Consider the following 23,933-nt stretch of genomic DNA (forward strand, 5'->3'; position numbering starts at 1 on the left):
GAAACAGACTCTTAACTAAAGAGAAGAAACTGATGGTTACCAGAGGGGAGGTAGGTGGGGGAATGGGTTAAATAGGTGATGGAGATTAAGGAGTGCACTTATGGTGAGCACTGGGTGTTGTATAGAAGTTTTGAATCACTATGTCGTATACCTGAAACTAATATTACACTGTATGTTAACTAACTAGAATGTAAATAAAAACTTAAATACACAACAAATATATGTAACATATATGTGTGTGGTATATATACCTACATACTTGTTTATAAGTAACAAATATAAATATCTATATTTTAAAATAACATATATTTAATAAAAGTGATCTTTTAAGTAGCAAACAGATAAAAGCAATGCCATCAGAATAAGTTCCTAACTATCTAGTAACAGACAGCCTTTAGAATTATACTAATAGTAAGGTTAACATCTCTGTGTCATTTTTAAAATACTTAAAGCAGGTTATTTTTTAATTTCCAATTTTGAGATATTTTAAACTTAAAAGTTATATAACAAACATCTATGAACCCACAGTCAAGTTAAACACATATTAACATTTTGTCACCTCCCTCCAGTTTCTTCTTTGATTTTAAAGAAAAAATAATTCCCCCGTGATTTTCCTCTTTTCTTACCCCCAAATAGCCACTCTTCTGAAGTTGGTATGTTTTTATATGTTGAGTCCATACACATGCATCTATTAATGAATTTTACTAATGTTTTGGTTATTTTTATTTATATAAAAAAGATGCTGTATCAAACCTTTTGCTGATACTTAAAAAATAATATGTTGATTATTTATATATGTTGACTGCATGTAGATCTTGTTCATTCATTTCATTTTTGTGTGTGAAGTGTTCCACTGTAATAATAAACCAGAGTGTATTTATTAGTCCTTATATTGGTGGGTAATTAGATCATTTCCGATTTTTTGTTATTATTAAAGCACCTGCAATGAATATTTTTTGCATGTATTTTTCTGTAATACATGAGAGTTCTTTAGCATAGATACATCTAGGGAAAATACACTTGCTGAATGCAAGGTGTTTCTATCTTCAATTTTACTAGTTATTGATTAATGCCTCTCAAATTGTGTTGTGCTAATTTATATTCTTAATGATAACACTTAACTAAGCCCCTTTCCCACATCCTCACCAACCATTAGAGTTACCAGACATTATAAAATATTTACCATTCTGGAGGATGTGAAAGATAATTACATTATTATTATTTTAATAGGCTTATTTGCAATATGGGGTTCCTCTTTTGTAAACTGTCTATATACGACCTTTGACAATTTTTCTTTGAGGTTGTTGGTCTTATCATTATTAATATGTAGAAATTCTTCTAGATAATTAGTCTAGAATTAGTCTAAAGAATAATTGTTCTTTGTGCTACAAATATCTTCTCTCAAGCAAAATAAATAAATAATATGCCACAGGCCTTTAGTGATGAGCAAAATCTTCACCATCAAGCACTACATACTACAATCTCACTGCTCTAAATTCTCTGCCAGGAACGCAATTTTAGTCCAGTTGCTAATGCCACCAGGATTAAACTACAGCCTATATTAAAAATTTGACCTTATAAGCACTTCTTGTTTTGTTTTCTTTTGTTTTTAATAAGTGGCATCCACCTCTACACATTATTCAGCAACTTGAGTCATTCATTCAACAAATGGGTTTAGAGATCTGAACATGTTACTATAAATATCATTAACTCACTCCGCTTAATTCCTTAGAATTCCATAATATGAAAATAGCACAGTTGGTTTCAACAGTTCTATTTCAGCGGAAATTTAGGTTGTTTCCAAATGTTTTCACTGTTGTCAGTTTCAAGAAAGAAAAAGACTTTGCTATCACTTCTCTCTTTGCTGTCTCCTCAAAGTCTTCCACGGGTGTGTGTGATGGTGGAGCTACAAAAGAGAGTGAGTATCCAGCATTTTCAGCTTTTCTAGGAGAGATCATCTTCATCCTATTCAAAAAGGAGCCTCTCCCAAGTAGAAAAGAGTTCAGAAGGTGCACGGACAAATGTCCTCCTCATTGACCTTTATTGGCATTAGTACCAAAACTTACGTCTACAAACTGATTTAAGCCCTGCTTCCTTAGAGATTTTGATCAAGAATGATTTTTCTTGGGCCACCTGGGTGGCTCAGTCGGTTAAGCAACGGACTTCGGCTCAGGTCATGATCCGTTCATGATTGGTTCAGGAGTTTGAGCCCCACATCGGGCTCTGTGCTGACAGCTCAGAGGCTGGAGCCTGCTTCGGATTCGGTCTCCCTCGCTCTCTGCCCTTCCCCCACTCGCACTCTGTCTCCCTCTCTCTCAAAAATAAATAAACATTTTTTAAAAATTTAAGAGGGGCGCCTGGGTGGCGCAGTCGGTTAAGTGTCCGACTTCAGCCAGGTCACGATCTCGCGGTCCGTGAGTTCGAGCCCCGCGTCAGGCTCCGGGCTGATGGCTCGGAGCCTGGAGCCTGTTTCCGATTCTGTGTCTCCCTCTCTCTCTGCCCCTCCCCCGTTCATGCTCTGTCTCTCTCTGTCCCAAAAATAAATAAAAAAAAAAATAAAAAATAAATAAAAAAAAAAATAAAAATTTAAGAATTATTTTTCTCTTAATTACAGCAGAGATAAATGGAATCATCTCTCTATGGTTACGATAAGTCTTCCAAAGAGAAGAAGAGGTAAGGTCTTCATATTCCACCAAGATTAACGACAGATCATCCATAACTTACAACGGAAGTAAATATCTTAAAGTACACGGAACACCGAACACAGCAGAGTTCACCAATCTTTTCACAAATAAAACATATTAACAGATTCCTTTTTCAAATTTATCACCTAATTAAATTATTGCCTTTCTGATTCACAAAGTCCAATAAAGAGAATAGAACTTCTAAAAAGAAAAGAGGCTTTGGTTAAAACTAGGTTTAAATCTTAATTTTTATAGCTTTGGCCTTGGGAAAAATCCCTTAATCTCACAAATCTTTCGATTTTCAGAGCAAAATAAGACTATGAATGCTTATTGTGCAGTGTATTATAAAGATTCAAGATTATATAAATAAAATGTTGATTGTATAAAAAAAACTTTTAAAATGTAACATAAGGAGACTTGAAATATCTTCAATGAAATTTAGAGAGCTACATTTTTTCCTTGAGGAAAAGAAGGAAAAACAGGTTAATAAATTCTGCCATGGAATTACAAGTACATAGGAATAAATAACAAAAAAGAAAAGATTCTCTGCTCTCAGTGTTTCTACAGACAATTTGAAAACAAGTGAGAATCTAATGGATTCAATGTTTATGAACAGAAACTAAACCAAAACAAAATAAATCACTTATTTGATCTCTTCCAGTTAGATAAGAAAGACTGGAACGTTTCCAATATTCCTCTCATGTTTGTATAAAACATATTTGGGCTTCATTAAAAATATTTATTCAAATCTGTTCTAGAATTATCAAGGTCTACTCTTGGAACTATATTTTCTTAGTGAAAAGGAAACTGGTTAACAGTAATTATTTTCAGTGTAAAAACAGCTTCCACGTGCCTATCCCTGTCAGGCACTTCCATTAGACTTGAATCTCATCTGTGAGAGTAATAATATGCAGGCAGCCCAAAGCACCGAAGCACTGAAGGGATTGACTTTACCAGAAAGCCATTATTTGTAAATGCAAAGTATAAGAAACTGGTACATCAGACTACATTATGTGTCCACTCAATTTTTTCGTTTAAGCATCAAGCAAGAGCACTGTGTGTGTGTGTATGTGTTTTCTGCGATAGCACTATGGTCAGTCATTTGGCCAGTAGAAAATGAGAAGGAATGTTTCTAATAGCAAAAGTAGAAAAGCATGTAAATACAAAATTTGAAAGTGCCTACACTTTCTACATCCTATATTTATATTGGTATATACTTTACTATCTACACTAGAAAGAAACAGGGATCAGTAGTGGAAGGACTTAAACAATCATTTTGTTCTCTAAAACTCAGCTTTTTGCTTCAGCAATATGGTTCACATTCAGTTTCTTTAAAGCCCAAGAAATAAGGAATTGTAAGATCAAGTAAATGTCTTATTAAAAAGATTTAGGGAGTTTTTCTTTCCATACATTGAAATTTCCCTAACAGAAAATATACTGAAAATTCTCAAAAGAAAATTTCCCATTTTTCTAACAAAGGTGATTATATTAAAAAATTTGAGTAGAACAAACGTTAAAAAAAGGAATTTTTCTTTCTAGTTCTCTATGAAATATGCCATCACAAAATTGAGAATCCAGAAATATTGGAATTAGTTACTTAGGTTGTCAAAGAAGATTCTTCATCTATCTTCTAATCGATCGAAGGGAAAGCTAAGGAGGAGTGACCTGACTGGGGCTATACGCCTACTGCATGGCAGAGATGAGACAAGATTAAAAGCTGGACAGCCTCCTGGCTGGCAGCCTTTTGCTCCTACATATATAACGATCCCTCCTAATGGTTAAAAGAGTGGCATGGGGGATGCTTGGTGGCTCAGTCATTTAAGTGTCCAACTTTGGCTCAGGTTATGATCTCATGGTTTGTGAGTTCAAGCCCCCACATTGGACTCTGCACTGACAGCTCAGAGCCTGGAACCTGCTTCAGATTCTGTGTCTCCTTCTCTCTCTCTCTGCCCTCTGCCCTCCCCTGCTCATGCTCTCTCCCTCCCTCTCTCTCTCCAGTATAAATATTAAAATTTTTTTAATTTTTTAATTAAAATTTTTTTTAAAACTTTAAACAGTGGCATGGAATAGCTATATAACTGCATATCTCATATTAAAAACATCAACAGAACTACACACTGGATTTAAATAATAAGCTCTTAATTCATTTGTTCAAAGATATTTTTCAATACCTTCCGTTTGCCAGGTGTAATGGTATGCTTTGATTACATAGCAGCATGATCCATACTCTCATAAAGCCTAATGTCCAGTGTGGTGATAGAGTAACAAGAAAGATTTACTTTGATCTGGTAGCATCTATGTGAAGTGATAGCTAAACCAACATCAAAATTATGAATATAACTTTTTCAGTTTAAGAAAGAAAGCATTTCAGACAGAAGTAAATAAATGCAGGGGGCCAAGAAGAAAGGACCCAGCGTATTTAAGATCGGGAAAAGCAGCCAGTATGGCAGAAGCACATTGAATGTATGGAAATGGAACAAAATAAAGTTCAAAAGCAAGTTCAGAGTCATATTATCTATGATCTTACAAGCCTAGATAAGAGATTTTTATTTTATTGTAATTAAATATAAAACTATAATGTTTGTAAGCAGAAAATAACATGATCTCATTACATTTTTAAAAGCTCATTCTGAATGTCGCATGGAGAATGGATTAGAAGGCAGTAAAAGTAGGGGGCGCCTGGGTGGCTCAGTGGGTTGAGCATCTGACTTCGGCTCTGGTCATGATTTTGCGGTTTGTGGGTTTGAGCCACGTGTTGGACTCTGTACTCACAGCTCAGAGCCTGGAGCCTGCTTCTGATTCTGTGTCTCCCTCTCTTTCTGCCCCTAACCCACTCGCATACTGTCTCTGTCTCTCTCAAAAATAAATAAAAATTAAAAAAAATAATAAAAAAAAAGATTCTCTTTAAAAAAAAAAGGCAGTAAAAGCAAAGGCTAGGAGACGAGTAAAAATATTACTGCAAGTTGGACTAATCAGGGAAGATTCAAAACCCTGAAATCAGGAATGAAAGAGAAGGAATCACTCCAAACCTAATGGAAATTTTAAAAAATTGTATAAGAACATTAAGAATGAAATACTGAAAAAATTAGATAACTTACATGAAAGAGAAAAATCCTAGAAAGGCACAAACTACCAAACCTGACCCCTCCCCCAAAACATAGCAAATCTGGATAAATCTGTAACAAGTAAAATGAGGAATTAGTAATTACAATATTTCCAGATGGCTTCACTAGTAAATTCTACCAAATATTTACAGAAGAATTAATACCAATTTTTCACAAACTCTTCTAAAAAATAGAAGAGAACAGAGGAAAAAAAAGGCCACTATAAGACTAGTATTACCCTGATACCACAATCAGACAAACACATCACAAGAAAAGAAAAAACACAGACAAATATTTCTTATTAATCTAGATACAAAACTAAATAAAATATTAGCAAATTGAATGCAACAATGTATAAAACACAATTAGACACCATGACACAATGGGATTTACCTCAGGAATTCAAGGTTGGTTTAACATCCAAACATCTATTAACATAGCATACCATATTAGTAAAATAAAGGACATAGTCACCTCAATAGACACATAAAAAAAATTACAAAATTCAACACCTTTTAATAAAAAAAAAAAAACACTCAAGACAACAAGGACTAGAATGGAAACTCCTTAATACAATAAAGGATATCTACAAAAAACAACACCTAATTTCATAGTTAAAGGTGAAAGATTGAATTCTTCCTCCTGAAATCAGGAACAAGACAAGGATGGCTCCTTTCATCACTTTTATCCAACACTGTACTGGAAGTTTTAGCCAGAACATGTAGGCAGCAAAAATAAATGCAATACATCCAGATTGGAAAGGAAAAAGTTAAACTGTCTCTAATTACAGTTGCCATAATTTTGTACATATAAGATACTAATATGCATTAAAAAAACAAAAACAAAAACAAAAAACTATTAGAACTAAGAAATGTGTTCAGCAAGTTTGCAACATACACAATCAATATACAAAAATCAACTGCATTTCTGTACACTAAAAATGAACAATCCAAAACTAAAATTAAGAAAACAATTCCATTTATAATAACATCAAAAAGAATAAAATTCTTATGAGTAAATTGCAAGGCTTAGAAAATACAAGACTTATACACTGAAAAATATAAAATATTGATGAAAGAAATTAAAGGTTCAAATACATGAAAAAAAATTCATGTGTTCAGAAAACTTAATTAAGGCACCAATATTCTCCAAATAGATCTATAGATTAAAACAATCCCTATCAAAATCTTAGCTATGTTTGCTGCAGAAATTGACAACATTGTCCTAAAACTTAAATGGAAATGCAAGAGATGCAAAATAATATTGAACAAGTAGAACAAATTTGGGCAATCAATAGCAAATCTTACTGTAAAACTACAATAATCAAGACAGTGTGATACGCATAAGGATAGGCATATAGAGTAATGAATAGAATTGAGAGTTCTGGAATAAATCCATACATTTGTGATTAACTGATTTTTGTCAAGGGTGCCAAGGCTATTTCAACAAGGAAATAATAACCTTTTCAACAAATAGTCCTGAGACAAATGAATATTCATATGCAAAAGAATGACAATGGACCCCTGTTTTAAATTAAGACTAAAATTAGCTCAAAATGGATTGTTGATCTAAATATAAAAACTAAACATACAAAACTTTTATAATAAAACATTGGTAAATATTCATGAACTTGAATTAGGCAATTGTTTCTTAGCTATAACATCAAAAGCACAAGTGACAAAAGGAAATTAGATAAATTGAAGCATGTCAAAATTTCAAAAACTTCTGTGCTACAATGATAACCATCAAGAAAGTGAAAAGACAGTCCACAGAATGGGAGAAAATATTTGCAAGTCATATTTCTGACAAGAACCTTATAGCCATCATATATAAATAACCCTTGCAACCCAATAATAAAAAAACTAATCCAATTAAAAAGTGGGCAAAGGGTTTGAATAGACATTCTCCAAAGAAGAAATGGCCAAGAAGCACGTGAAAAAAAAATGTCCACATCATTGAGCATCAGGAAAATGCAAATCAAAACTATAGTGAGTTTTTATCTTTAAAATTCATCTGCACTTGTCTAAAATGGTTATGATAAAAATATTGAACAATAGCAAGCATTGGTAAAGACAGAGAAATTGGAACCTTCACTCACTGCTATTAGCAATGTAAATCTGGTATAGCAATTTTGTAACAGAATTTAGCAGTTCCTCAAAAAGTTAAACATAGAGTTACCATATGACCCAAAATTTCACTCCAAGATACATATCCAAAAGAAGTGAAAACAAATGTTCACATAAAAATGTGTATGCAAATGTTTACAGCAGCATTATTCAAAGTAGTCAAAATGTGGAAATAACCCAGATGTCCATTAAGTGATGAATGAATAAGCAAAATGTGTTATATCAACTCGATGGAATATTATTCAGCTATACAAAGCAATGAAGCACTGATACATGGTACAATTTGGATGAACCTTGGAACTTTATCCTAAATGGAAGAAGTTGGTAACAAAGGATAACATATTGTAGAGTTACATTTATATGAAATGACCAGAATAAGCAAATGTACAAACACAGAAAGTAGATTAGCGGTTGCCTGAGGCTAGGAGGGGGTAGCAATGGATATGCAGAGTGACTGCTACTACATTAGGAATTTATTTTTAGGGAGATGAAAATATTCTAAACTTAGATTTTGATAATGGTCGCACAAAGATGAGAATACAATAAAAAACCACTTAATTGTCCACTTTAAATGGGTGAACTTAATGGTATGTGAATTATATCTCAATGAAGATGTTTATACAAGAAAAAAAGAATTCACTCCACTGAAAAGACTTGTGAACCAAAACAATGGGACTGGGTATGGAAAGAAGTGTACATATGTGGAGGACTTGATATGAAGGAGTGGGAGAGAGGGGCATTGGAGATGGCTTCCTTTTCCTAGCATGATCTACCAAGTATATAGAAGTATTGTAAACCAGAATAAGGAGATCTGGGAGAAGATCCACTGGGATGTGGAAGGGGAAAGGTTGTTCACAAGTTCTGTTTCTTACACCTCAATTTTGAGCCACCCAGAAGAAAAGTCAGTGGAAGTAACAAATAGGTTTTATGAATTTGATAGTGTTCAGCAGATAGTAGCACATAAGGGTTATGTTAGTAAATAAGATCAACCATGGCAAAATTGTAGATACAGAGGTGGCTCAGGATAGAGCCCTGATGAGGTCCAAACTTTGTAAGCTGAATGAGTGATATTGACTCCTCAATACATATAATGGCATTTCAGCATTCCTGGTAGCCTGGGTGTGTGTGTATATATATGTGTGTGTGTATATATATATATGTATGTATATGTATATGTATATGTATATGTATGTATACACACACATATACATATATATACACGTATATATATATACATATATATACATATATATACATGTATATGTATATATATACACACACACACACATACATACCTGTTTTGGGATTTTCCTTTAAACCATTTGGAACATCATTAATTAATGAATTAAATAATACTCTGACCTGTGTTTATTTCATATCTGTATGAAAATCATGATTTCATATTTTTAAACAATTATCCTACAGACAATACACTATTTAAAGTCCTTCTATGGCTTCACATTGTCCTTCAACTAAGAAACTAAAATCCTTAAATGAGCAACAGTGTGCTGCATGATCTGCCCATCTCTCTTGCCTCACTTCTATTATGTCCCCCCTTTTGCTTTTGCTACTCTAATTATTTCTGTTCTTTAGTTCTTTCATCCCCAGTGACCCTTCCCATCTTGGACTCTTCATCAGGTCCTGTGCCTGGAGTTCTTTGCTCTCTCTGTCTTCCACCTCTTTACTAGGTATCTCATGGCCATCATCTGCATGGTGTTTCCTAACCTGTCTAAGTCAGGGTCCCTAATTCTATGTTGTTATCATAGCCCCAGGATATAGCACAGCTTAACACATAGAAAACACTGAACACTTGTTGAATAAGTAAATGAGTGAATGAATGTTATATAATTCCAGCCCTGATTGTTCTGATTTGTTGATTGTATTCTTAAAATTCAAGGAAAGTATGCAACCATCTGCTTTTACATTAAGGTAACTTTCAAATGTAAGATGTGAAATATACCTTCTTCTCTAAATTCACTTGTCCTTGTAAATGACCAAAGGTCAACTTCACCCACAGCATGCACAATACAGTACATGGCTGCAAAGCCAGATTTCCACTGCCTGTTTCTCATCTTCACTCAGTCCTTCAGAAACTTGATGTGTTTTTCTCCGGACAGGGCAAAAAATGGATGGCAAGAGCAATGTGATTGTCTCCAGACCTTTCAGGAAACATCAGTTCCCAGCATTTCTGCTAGAAGGGAGGTACCCTCGATAGTAAGACAGAACCAGAATCACAGCACAAAAAGTTTCTGCCATATTAAAAGGGCTTTTCCACACTAAAACATCTGTAATTTTGCTGATGAGTCAGATAAGATCTCCCTGGAAGTAGTTCATGTTTTGTACCCTTTCTCTTCCCATTTGAGATGGGAGGGTGGAAATGGACAGTGGAGATTAACTCAGTCAACAAAATGTAAATATAACATACATAAGGAACTGAAAAATATGTCTAAAGATTGATTTTCTTCTGTGCTTTATTGGGTATAAATATCTACTGACTTATGTGTTGACTCTTAATTTTATAATATTGTCATTTTTCTTTATTATGAAGTATGACCTGTCACAAAAGGAAGAGGCACTATAATATGGTACCAGTCCCTCCATTATAAAGGTAAATTATATCTACCAACCTGTTTTTTAGGGAGATTGCAAAGTTATTTCCCAAACATCATTTATCACACTATTGCATACTTGTATATAAATACAAATTTACTGTAATAAATGACTTAATGGCCTGTGACCTTCCCTTGTGTGTCCCTGACCTGATTAAAACACAAGGTCTCCTTCTCCAAACTTGAGTTGTCCCAGAAGTTTCCTCCCACTCCCAATCTCTTCACTTTTTATAAGATGAAAGAGACTGTATAATGGAGGTATTAGAGTCTGAAGTCCATAATACCTAAAACCATCTGATACATAAGCTGAATTAGGGTTGGATTGAAATTCAGGTCTCATTTTCAATTCAAGGGGTCCTACTGAGACCTAGCAAACATCAGCAACTATTGTGGACTAATACAACAGTCATTTAACTGACCCTTGCAGCATAGCCACAGTACAGGGTACTAGGGACTCTCAGATATTATTTTAGGTTCATTTGGCCAAATAAAAAGCTTATTTCCAATGCTTTAGTTACAGAAAAGCCTAGAATCCCAGGTTGTAATTAATTTATATTTTAGCTCATTATTCCAATGAAAACATATAATTTTCTACAGAATAATATCCCTGCTATTTGAATACTGAGAGGTGACAGGATTACAAAAAGTTCTGAGAGCAGTTTTCAGAAATTTAATGAGGAATTTCCTGTACAGTCTATAGTGAGAAAAACTGGGATGATGTCCTGGTCTTTGCAAGCTAAGTGTCCTTATATTACTAAAAATACTACTGCTTAGTTGTAGATAATACATAATACTTCTTTTATATTAAATTGTGTAATATAAAATTCTAATACTTTATCATACATATAAATGTTTACATAGGTAACAATTAACATTTTAACGGCTAAATGATATACCTAAATGGTAATTAATAGCTAGGTATGGGAGGTCCAGAATTATATCTGTGTCAGTAAGCCATTGTATTGTCAGCCCAACGTCTACATTTTAAACACAGAAATCCCTCTCACCACCCCAGTTAATGTGTTCACACAGTGATCTGTCGTGAGTAATGCTTGTACAATGCAACTATTCCACTGACCACTGTTGGTTGGAGCAGGCTTGGGCCCCTGATCCAATCTGGAGCAACTAGTTAAGACTGGCTGAGGGAAAGAAGTTAGTCTTTCTTCATCTAATTAGACTACATACAAGTAAAACTTGGGTACTGTGGGTTGCCATCTTCTACCTATAATACTTACAGAGCAGAAAATCCATTCTGCAAAGAAACAAAAGAAAGTTGCAGATACACAGAGTCAATTAAGTAAGAATCCTCCTGGTTATTTAGTGACCAGATCCGGACCCTGCCTGCCTGTGAGTTCTATGAAACACCCCTGTACTCTCCTAATAAATTTCATTTTTTTTCTTTCAGCTTGCTATAATCAGATTAATGTAATCAGAATTCAAAGAGAGAAGTCATAGATGAGGAAGTGGAGTAGGCTACAATCAGGTAGGAGAAAACAGGAAACAAAAGTCAAAAACAAGGTATCACGATAAAATAGCCTAGAAATATATGCGCCAAATAGACCGGTTGAACTATTGATTCTAGGCTGCTGCTCATATACTGTGACATTCCTTCTGTATGGCTTAGACAAATCTACAGCTAACAAGAGAACAAGTAGGGATGCTTGATGTCTCTTTCTCCTGTATACTCAAATCATTCTCTAAGGGCTTTTTGTCCCAATCTTAAAACAATAACAACAAAATTTGTCTTTTTTTTTTTTAAGTGAAAACTTTCCTTCTTTCTCAATCAGAACAAGTGAACAAACAACAAAAATAAACCTGTAGTTCTGCATCTTCTTGCTCTTGCTCAGTAAAATGGCTTTTTCCCTCTCCATTCTGTCAAGAATGCCTCCTCAAACATTCTCTGGTTCTCCAGGCTTTCATCACCATGACAGACCATTATTGCTCCCAGACAATTCCACATAAACAATTTCTCTCCAGTTCATTCCCTTCTCTATATTTCCTTTCCAGTAGCCCTATAACTCAGGTCCTAATCCTCTCCCACTACAAAAAACATAACAGTCTCCAAACTGGTTTACCTGTTCGCAGCCTTCTTTCAAATCTATCCCTTATAATATCATTAGAATTAGCTCCAAAATACAAATACAATTGGGTCCACTATAATTTGAAGATCTTTGAGGTCTTTGTGTTGCCTTAAATTTATACTTCTTAATTTGTTTGTTAAAACCACTTTCAATCTTATCTCAACTTATCTTTTCCAATTTTATCTTCCACAAACCCCTCCCCATGTACCATATCCTACATTATAATGTATAATCCCAAACACAATAGCTTTTATGCTTTTGTGCTTTTAAAAAAGTTTTATTTATTTATTTATTTATTTATTTATTTATTTATTTATCTATTTATTTATTTAGAGAGCAGAAGAGGGGCAGAGAGGGGGAGAGAGAGAAGCCCAAGCAGGCTCCACACCATTAATGCAGAGCGTGATGCAGGGCTGAATCTCAGGAACAGTGAGATCATGACTTAAGCCGAAACCAAGAGTTGGATGCTTAACCAACTGAGCCACCCAAGCACCCCTATGCTTTTGTGTTTTTTAAATGTTGTTCCCTTTCTAAAATGCTCCCCCATATATACCATCTTTCCATTCCATGCCTCATAAGTGCTTTAAAGTTCTCCTTTGTGATACTTTACCTATATTTTTAGCTGATACTATAGCTCATAACAGATACATGGTTTGTGACACCAATAGGGCACTTGTCACATTGTACAGAGAGGTTTCTATAGTCCTCCCACTGGAATGTAAATCTCTGGAAGCCAGAGACAACACATTATTAATTTTCATACCTATAGTGTCTAAAAATGCTCCTTAAATATTAAAAAAATGTTTATTAAATAAAATTAAGTTATTAAATAGTCAACCTACAGTTAAAATGGCATTTCTATTCCCTATGATTTACACATTGACATGGCAATGTTTTTACTTTTAAAATAACAAGCCAACAAAATCATTAATTCATTCATTCATTCAACTATAGCCAGCATATTCTAGAAAGAATAAAAACTTAGTGAAAAAAGTCTTGTTCCAAAATAATTCTCTTTTCTAAAAGTATTAAATGAATGGTACAAGGATGGGGGGGAAAATCTAAAACAATAGATTTTATACCTAAATGATTTTCCACTTTGAGAAATTTTCACCAGCTCCAATTTTGTGATGCATTGAGTTCTTCCAGTTGCTTCCTATGTCCAAGTTGTCTGGAATAATATTCTGAATGTTAGCAGTTGTATAAAGTTAGTATAGCTCTAATGTTTCTGCCAGATGTCATTACCTCATTTCTCAAACTGAGCTGTGGAAATAGTTGGAACCATCTTATACAGACCTTTAATGACCTCAAATAAAGAAATAAAAAAAAGTAAAGATATGAAAGCTAGTGAAACTCTTCTATCCTTTGTGATTCAAATTATATCAACATGACTGACCAAATCTACCAACATTTGCTTAATTTGAAATGTAAGGCTATGTTGAAGATAAGTAATGATTAGATATTTACATGACCCAGATTTTGTGGCTCTGAGAACCAATGATTTGCCTCATTTTGACCCACAAAAGTCAACTAGTCATTTAGACATAGTCAGGATATAAATCAGAGATCAAAAAATGATCAAAAAATCTCACCGGTGTCCAATTTAAGGCAGAATGAAAAGAGTTCAGGGACCATTGTCTGGGACCATACTGGTGCCCTGCTCTTCCCCACTTCCACCCTCCTAAAACTACATTATGATTTTATGTGTGTGAATCTGTGCATTTCTGTTCTCGTATATACATTCGATCTTCATTTTTCAAAGATCTCATAACTGTGAATTCATCTACTTTCTAAAATTTATTTGTAAACCCCAAATCAATATTCCCATCACTTTTGTGATAATCCACGAACATGCTCAGAACAGCAAAATGTTTAAGTTGTCCAAAGCGCTCATGCCCACCTGAGGTCAAACAAGGCAATGCTTTCCTTTCTTGTTCACTCAAATGAAGAGATGAGCACAGGATGGAGATACTAGGGGGCAGTGCAATGTAATATGGGAACCCTGGCTCTGGGGTCATTGGATAGAGTTTGAATCCCAACTCTGGCACCTGTTAGTGAGACAGCTTCAGCCTCAGGCAAGACACTTAACACTTCTACAGCTTGTTTTCTCTTTTGTAAAAGAAAGGGAATAGATTCTAGCAGAGTGAGTTGTTTTTAGGATTAAAGATTATACAGTGTTTGAGAAACATAAATTTATTTGTTTGCTTGTTTCCTTATCTCCCCTAGGAGCTAATTCAATGTTTGTGCTAATTCAGTGTTTAACGTTTATTTATTTTTGAGACAGAGAGAGACCGAGCATGAACAGGGGAGGGTCAGAGAGAGGGAAACACAGAATCTGAAACAGGCTCCAGGCTCCGAGCTATCAGCACAGAGCCCGACGCGGGGCTTGAACTCACCAACCGCGAGATCATGACCTGAGCCGAAGTCGGCCGCCCAACCGACTGAGCCACCCAGGCGCCCCTAATTCAGTGTTTAGAGCAACTTTACAGAACATAACTACCACAAATATCAAGAATCCACTGTAGCTAGACATTGGTGATGAGATTGAGGTATCACAGTGACTTAAGTTTGTACTCTGAAAAGACAGAGAGATAACTCTTACCCCCAGGCTTTATGTGCACTTATTTTTACACACATGTCAATATTATTATATTGCCAATTTAACTGCAGAAATGTATGTGTTATCCAGTTTTTCATAATGAAATTCCCTTTCTATTTGCTATACAAAAGTGTTTATCAAATCATTCAATCCATGTGGGAGAGCCAGCTTATGTAAATTATTCATTGACTGATGTATTTTTTTTTATTATATTACCAAATAATATTTATGACAGGTTGAGGTCTTTTGCAAAGGTAAAAGACAATTATCAAGAAGCATCTTACAGCAGTTTCTGGCCTCACCACAGATTTTCCAATTAGCTAATTGCCTCACCTGACTTACTTATAAGCAAAAAAACAGGAATTGTTGAATTAGGGATTTGTCCACTTTGATTAAACAGAAAAACATCAGCTTTAAATTAGAAACAAATTATGTAATGCTGACATATAAAGCTCTCTTACAAATCACAATAAGATTATTAAATATATTTTAAATGGACAAAAGATTAGAATAAACCCCTTAAAATGTATACAAATGACTAATAAGCACATGAAACAATAATCAATATCATTAAACATCAGAGAAATGCAGGATAAATAACCATAAGATATCATCACACACTTACTAGATGACTAAAATTATAAAGATTAACAAAACTAAGTGTCAACGGGAACACGGAAAAACTGGAACTCTCATACAATGCTAATGAGATTATAAAATGGCACAACCACTTTGGAACAGTGTGGCAGTTACTTACAAAATTAAATTGACACTTTTCATATATCCAACAAACCAACTCTCAGGTAATCGCCTAAGAAAAATGAAAGCATATGTCCACACAAAGACTTCAGTACAAATGTTCAAAGTAGCTTTATTCATAATACCCAGAAACTGAAAAGCAACCCAAATGTGAACGAATGAATAAACAAATTGCAACATATCCATACAATGGAATACTAATCAATAATAAAAAGGAATGAACTACTAAAATGTACAACATGAATGAATCTTAAAGCCATGATGCTCCATTATATAACCACTCATAAAAGAGTACATGGTGTATAATTCCACTTCTATGAAATTCTAGAAAGGAGAAATCAAATCTATGACAATAGAAAGTAGATCAGTGTTTGCCAGGGCCTGAGAGGGTGAGAGCAAAGAAAGTAAAAGAGGATCATGAGGGAAATTTAGGGCTTACAGAAATGTCCTCTACCTTGATTGTGGCAGTGGTTCCATGACCACAGACATATGTCAAAATTCACTGAAGATACATTTTATATTCAAGTTATACCTCAATAAAATTAATTTAAAAATATATTGCTGAAATTGTCACTGTAAGAGAGAGTTAAGAAAAAAAGAAAGAGCCAGAGGATAGGGGAGAGGAGAAAATGAAATAATCTGTGGAGGAAGAAAGTAGATATAGACAGAAGACAAGTTGAAGTAAAGTGATTTAGAAAGTTTTCGTAATTTTCAGGGACTTTTAGTAGGACAGATAAACATGAAAGTAATGTGGTGTACTAAGCAACTGACTCTTGTATGTCCTTTAATGCTCTGCCTTTGGGTTAAACTAAAAAAATGTGTACAGCTTCCTTCACAGAAATAGTCTAATGCCAATACATGCTGTTTTAATTATTTACCCCCTAGTAGCTGATGAAATGTGACCAGAAAAAACTACACTTTTCATATACCCTTGCTGGAAGGACCAAAAACAAGACAGTGCTTACTCACAGAGTAGCAACTCAAATCTTAAACCAGATGGGAAGCTTTTACACAGTTTTCAAAAATGGATTATTGTTAACTGAAGAATTCATTAGCTGAAATCAATAAATATATACTTGTATGCACCATGTTCCAGGCTTTGAATTAGATTCTAAGGATCCAAAGATGACCAAAACATTGACTCTTCACTGAAAGTGTGCTCAACTGAGAGAGAGGAAGTGACACACAGAGATAATTACAATAAATACAATAACCATAGGGATATAACCTAAATCATTTATGTGTATCAGAAGCACCTGGCAACTGCTACATATGCAATTTTTGGTCCTGCATCCAGAGATTATGATTTGTTCATTCTTGGTGGGGCCCTGAGAAGTCTATATTCCATGCTTTGCAAGGAATTCTGATGGACACCAAAATGTGAGACCACTGACATAAAATTTTATGGGAGCACCAATGATTATCCAAACCAGCCTAGGACTGGTTTGGGAAGTGTTGCTTGAGCTGGATGAATAGAAGTTACCAGACAAGAAAGTCAAGGCAGAGGGTTAGGTTCTCAAAAAGGTGAGAAATGTATAAATAGTTTAGTTAAAGTAACTTAAAAGACAGGAAGTGGCAGAGGTGGGGAATATCAAAATCAGATAATGGAGAGTTTTAAGTTAAAAAATTAGGGTGATATTCTGAGAGGCGGTAGTCTAACTAGAGACTAGCTGGCTATTACAGGGTAGTTGCTCAGCTTGTCTTATCACTAGTAATTTCTCTGGTCTCACTCCATGTCTATAAACCAGACCAACCCAAGGTAGGTAGGTATCCACAGAAACATCCTCAGATGCATATCGTCTCAATTCACAGATTATACTGGTCTACTTACCTTGACCCTGCCTACTGTTCCATTCTTTGACCTAGATTCTCACCCTTTTGCTTAGTCTTCTGTTTTGGACTACAGTACTGTCCTCTTGTTTAATCATAAATATAGATAGATTAGTCATCTCTCTTGAACAAGGTTTGTCCTCAACCTTTGTCCTCTCTTACTCCTAGTAGTGTTTGAGGTCAGTATGATGAGCCCTGGTGGCCACTGTCACCCAACAGACACACATCCCTGACCCTTGAGAGAAGTTTGGACATCTAGGTGACTATAACTAAAGAACCTTTTAAATTTGAAGATGTAAATCCTTGGAAACACTTACACAAAACCTTTATTTTTGTTGGTCACTGTGTTCTATCTAGTAAGCTATTGAGTCTCTTAAGTATTTAAAGGGAATTCTGCACATACATCACTTGGAAGGCATTTATTTTGGCTGAGTTCAATCAAATAATTTAAAACACAGACTGAATTTTATGATCCTTTGAACTGTCTAGAAAAAGTTATGCATCTTAATAAGAGATGTGGCAAAAAATACACACAAGATAGCTGCTTTGCACATTTTTCTTAGTCAATGCAATGTTGACTTACAGTTTGTTTGAAGGATTCATGGAAGGTATTTTTTTTCCTTCAGTCCTTTTTAGTGTATGCTCAAAAAAAGAGTACTATTTTTAAGCTGGCAGAAAATATGTTCTATTAACTAGTGGCTAACACCTAAAGAAGTTTTATGAGGTCTGTAGATTTATGTGTGCTTAAACTTGGTTTTAAGTATTTTCCTGTAAATTATTATACTGATTATGTATTCAGTTTGCTAAATACCTAGTTATATCCAACACTGACTTGTAACTTCAGAGTATACTACTATCAGCCCACATCTTTCTTCCTCCTGGCCTTGACTCTTTTATAAAGCCTTCTCTAGTATCAATCTCCACCAAAATATCATTTTTCCATCATTTGAAATGCTCTGAGCCCTTTATTGGTACCTTTCCTTTCATATTATGCCTTATAGGCTAGAATCCTAGACAGAATGCTGAAATAGAGAAAAAGTATACCAAAAAAAAAAGAAAAGAAAAGAAAGAAGAAAGAAAGAAAGAAAGAAAGAAAGAAAGAAAGAAAGAAAGAAAGAAAGAAAGAAAGAGAAAAAAAGAAAGAAAAAAAAATCAGAACCCAGGTCAGAGCAACTTGGATGGAACACAACATCTGAATTATCTAAACACCAGAACAGAAACCCTTGAATCCCATATATAGAAAAGGGATTGCTCCCATTTCCCTCTGACAATGTGTTCTTCCACTGATCAGTATCACAGACAGCATGTTTCTTAAAATGGCCAAACTGACAAGCATTTGTTGAAATCTACACGGGGCCTGGGTTGCCCTACAAATTGTAAAGTGTAAAATTTGCCTGTTTTGCTGATTCTACCTCAAAAGCAGGGAGAATGACTCAGAAACTTCATTCAAGAATGCATTTAGGAGATGCAGTACAAATGCTTGGCTTGGTATTAAAAACATTAAAAAGTTATCAGAAAATTTAGACTTTCACAAGCTTAGTAGCTCTTGTTATCATTCTGAGTTTATTTTTAGGAAGTTCATGGCCAACATAAAATCAGAAAACCATATGAGTTTTCAAGGAGCGGCTAATAAAAAGGGTTTAGTTTGGCTAGCCTCAACCTTTGTAGGGAAAAAAAAAGAGTCAAAATTTATCTTGCTGTAACTATATCCTCCAAGTAGACCATTTTCCAAGGGCAAGAGCAACTTGCATTTAAAGTAGTTAAAAGAAGAAAATATAGCCCTGTATCATGTTAGCACGGTGCTTCTTTATCATCCTACTGTATTTATTGCTGCAACCACATAATCCCACAAACCTGACAGTTCTATTTGTCAGGAAGATTGTCTTGTAGTCTCATAACATTTGGTTTCCATCCATTCTGATTGTGGTTTTGGAACTGATACTCCAGAGTTCCAACTAGCTGGATAATAGAAAATGATGAACACATTTGAAAAGATTTAGCAAGAAGTATGAAAAAGCTCAAGTATTAGGACCCGAAGTTTCACGAGACCAGACTTTGAGGCCAAATTTCTGGCATTGTAGTTCCTGTTTATCCATTCAGAACTATTGGAAAATCTCCATTCTTGTGGTAACAGTATTCGAGATCCAACAGTAACTAAAAACCAGAAACTGTGACATCATCTGAGATCATTTGGCATTTGGGGGGAAAGCTACCGTTTTCTTTCTCTTTCTTCAATTGAATTTTTGGATTTTTAAAAATTAAAATCAGAAAATATATCTAACCCATTTAAATTATTTTACAGCCATTTAATATGGTTCTAATACATGCAGAAATTACAGCCTCATAGAAGAGATGACACATAAACATCAATGCTCAAAATACCACCCAATGTATGATATGTGAAACTTAAATGACAAAATTCATTATAATTACAAATGTATTTAAAACCAGTATATTGGTAGGCAGAAGACAAGGGTCACTCCCAGGTGAGGTGGACCCTATAGTGCTTAAATAAGTGTTGAAAGATGATGTAGATATTTTATACTCAAGACTTTCAGTTTGGTGGGAGAGAAGGGGAAGCATGATGAGGCTGAAGAAAACAGTACAATTAAAACTATGTGAACCAAAAGCCCAGTGCAAATATATGAGAATTATGAATAGAACAGATGAGCCATTACACTAGTTTTGTGTTAGATATTTCTGAAAATTAAAAGAATTTGGAGATCACAGAGATGAAAGCCAAATTAGTGAGTCAGAACTTTACTCAGTCATTTACAAAGGCATTATAGCATAGTAGTTAAGAGTCTAGGTCCACAACACCACCCCCACCCCCACACACATATCCAAGGTTTGACTTCTGGCTTTGTGTCTCATAAGCTATCCTACCTTAAATATGTTGCTGAACTCTGTAAGGCTCAGTGTTCTCCACAGTTATATGATAATACTAGTCACCTCAAAGGATTCTTGTGAGGATTAATTAAGTCTATCCAGGTAAACTGCTTAGAACTGTCCCTAGCACATAGTAAGCCTTCCATAATTGCTATTAGAATTAGGCTTAAAGTAATATAACCAAAGGGAAGTAATATAAACCAAAGATTTAGGAAAGTTTCAAAATGCACTGGAGAAGAGTAACTGTAAGAAATGAGACCAATAAAGAGAACACCACCAATTCTTAAAGACGTGGTGACTAAGGGCTAAACTAAGGTAGTAGCAGTGGGAAAGTACTGAAAGGAAAAGGTGTCAGAAATATTGCAAAGGCAAATTTAAATTTGTTAGGACTTGGGGATTGATTATCTTTGGGAGACAATAAAAAGGAATAGTCATGGATGGCTCCAACATTTCATTACTGAAGAAAGAGAATCTCCCTTATAAAAATCAGGAAATAAATTAGGAGAGTGAGAGATTATTGAAAAGATCTTAAGTTCAGTCTTAAGCATGATGAGTTTGAGATGCTCATATGACATCCAGGTGGAAATGTCCCAACAATGAAGAACAGGAGCTTATGAAAGAGAGGACTAGAAAGATGTGAAAACCGTCAGCTTAAAGGTGACAGGGTAGAGTATGGATGGGTAGGGTGTTAAATGGGAAGGGAAAAGAGAGAGATTCGTACGTGACTTTGAAGAATGCCAATTTTTGAACAGTGAGGAAAAAGAGTAACTAACATTTTCAGAGAAAGAACAATCTCAGACAAGAAGGGAACACTCTTCCAAAGGCCAAAAAGTAAAGACTTCTAAGGCATAATGCTAAGGAACTGAAAGAAGATCATTATTAATAAAAATTATTGTATTTATTCCCTAAGAGCTCACTCGTGGTTCTTTGCAACAGATTCAAAAAATGGAGAATAGGGAAAGCAGACTGCAAGGACTAAAAATAAATAAATAAATAAACAAACAAACAAACAAACAAACAAACAAACAAATAAATAAATAAGTCAAGTCGGGGGCACCTGGGTGGTTCAGTTGGTTAAATGACTGACTTTGGCCCAGGTCATGATCTCACGGTTTGTGGATTCGAGCCCCACGGTCAGTCTCTGTGCTGACAGTTCAGAGCCTGGATCCTGCTTCAGATTCTGCATCTCCCTCTCTCTCTCTGCCCCTCCCCCTCTCACACTCTGTCTCTCTGTCTCTCAAAAATAAATAAATGTTAAAAAATTTTTTTTCAATAAATAAAATAAAATAATAAGTCAAGTATAAGGTAGCAAGTATAGACCATACTGTCAAGACATTAAATGGTTGACCATAAAAGAAACTGGACAGTAGTAGTTTTAAATAAACAGAAGGTCCAAAAGGTTATGAGCTTTGATATGGATTTTGTTGATTGATTGTTTTAAGGCAAAGATAAAGGGGTGATATGCTCAGGCACCTCCCAGTGAGAACAGGAGACTGGCCAATCAGAGCAGATGCTGGCTGGCAGTTTACAGCAGTGCTGAAAAGCTGAATGAGCCCTGTTTTTAAGGACTGGGAAAACAAAGAGTGTCTATAGGTAGAAGAGAAGAGCCAGTAAAGGGGCAGAGAGAAGCTAACATAAGAAACAAAGGAGATCACTGTCTGAACAGTTTTATGAAAGAGGTTAAAAAAATAACAGTACAGAGAGCACAAGTGACAATTTAGTCATGGAAAGAGAACAGATACATTTTTCTGCTGTGATAGAAGAAGGAAAAAAAGAAGTGAAGACACAGAGGAATAGGAGGTTATGGGGAAAGAGTGACAGCAAAGCCATCTGAGGACAAGGGCAGAAAAGTTCCTGGAGCTCATGTTGGATGACATATTCAGGAGGTACAGGGGTCATCTCTTAGAGAGAAGGAAATGTCATAGGATTGGAAGTTGAAAAGTGTGGAAAATCTAAAACAGCTGCCATGAGGAATGCAATGAAAATTTAACAAGCAAAGAATAAAGAAAGTTGCATTCTTTATTGACAAGTAGCATTGAGAGCCCGAGTGAAGTTAGATAGCGTGAATTTGCAGCAGGCAACTCTGCACAATTGCGTGACTTTCTGTAACACCAATCAGTTGACATCATCTTATCGCCTCATCAATTGTTCCTCAATAAATGCTTTTCAATTTTTTCCAATATCCTCTTAAAAGAGTTCAGAAATGAGTTAAAAATCCACAATATGTGATGAAGATCTACATTGCATAATACAAGAAATATAAAATTATACTTAACCCCATAAAGCATATTCAATTTTACCTCTAACTACAATTCTTATCCTCACAATATGACTAGTGAATGATTAAACAATCTTGCCTATGCAAGCAATATACAAAATCTGCTCATATAATTACCACAGTAAACAAAAAAAATACAGTCCAGTTAAAAAAAATTTTTTTTTAATGTTTACTTATTTTTGAGAGACAGAGAGCACAGGTCCAGAAGGAACAGAGAGAATCCATAGCAGGCTCCAGGCTCTTAGCTGTGAGCACAGAGCCAGAGTGGGGCTCAACCCCACGAATTGTGAAATCATGACCTGAACCAAAGTCGGATGCTTAACCGACTGAGCCACCCAGGTGCCCTATAGTCCAGTTTTTAAATATAACTGATATTCACATTTTATTCCAGGGGTTGGCAAACTACAGCTTGCAAGCTAAATCAGGCACAATATGTTTTTGTATATCCTATGAGCTAGGAATGATAGCTACACTTTCAAATGGTTGAAAAAAATCAAAAGAAGAGTGTTTCATGACACGTGAAAAATTACATGCAATTCAAATTTCAGTGTCCACAAATATTTTTATCGGGACATGCCGTGTTCATTATTTATGTATTGTCAGCAGCTACTTCTGCACAACAAGGGCAGCATTGAGTAGTTGCAACAGAGACCACATGGTCCGTAAAGTCTAAAATATTTACTATCTGGCCCTTTGCAGAAAAGTCTGAGGATCTCTATTCATCCACTTAACCAATATTTATTGAAGACCTATTGTGCATTAGGTGCCATGCTAAGTGTTCTGAAAATAGAAATATGAAAAGGGGGACACAGTTCTTAACCCCAGGGAGATTACAATCTCAATGGTAATAAATTAATGCCATTTTAATGGTATTTTTAAAATTATCAAATCTGATTTATGTCACATGGCAATGGACCCTCACAGGGTCCACTGATCCCCCTTACATATTTCCAGAAAAAAAAGCTACAATATCA

The sequence above is a fragment of the Neofelis nebulosa genome, chromosome 1 (genome assembly GCF_028018385.1).
Source record: "Neofelis nebulosa isolate mNeoNeb1 chromosome 1, mNeoNeb1.pri, whole genome shotgun sequence".
Lineage (NCBI taxonomy): Eukaryota > Metazoa > Chordata > Mammalia > Carnivora > Felidae > Neofelis > Neofelis nebulosa.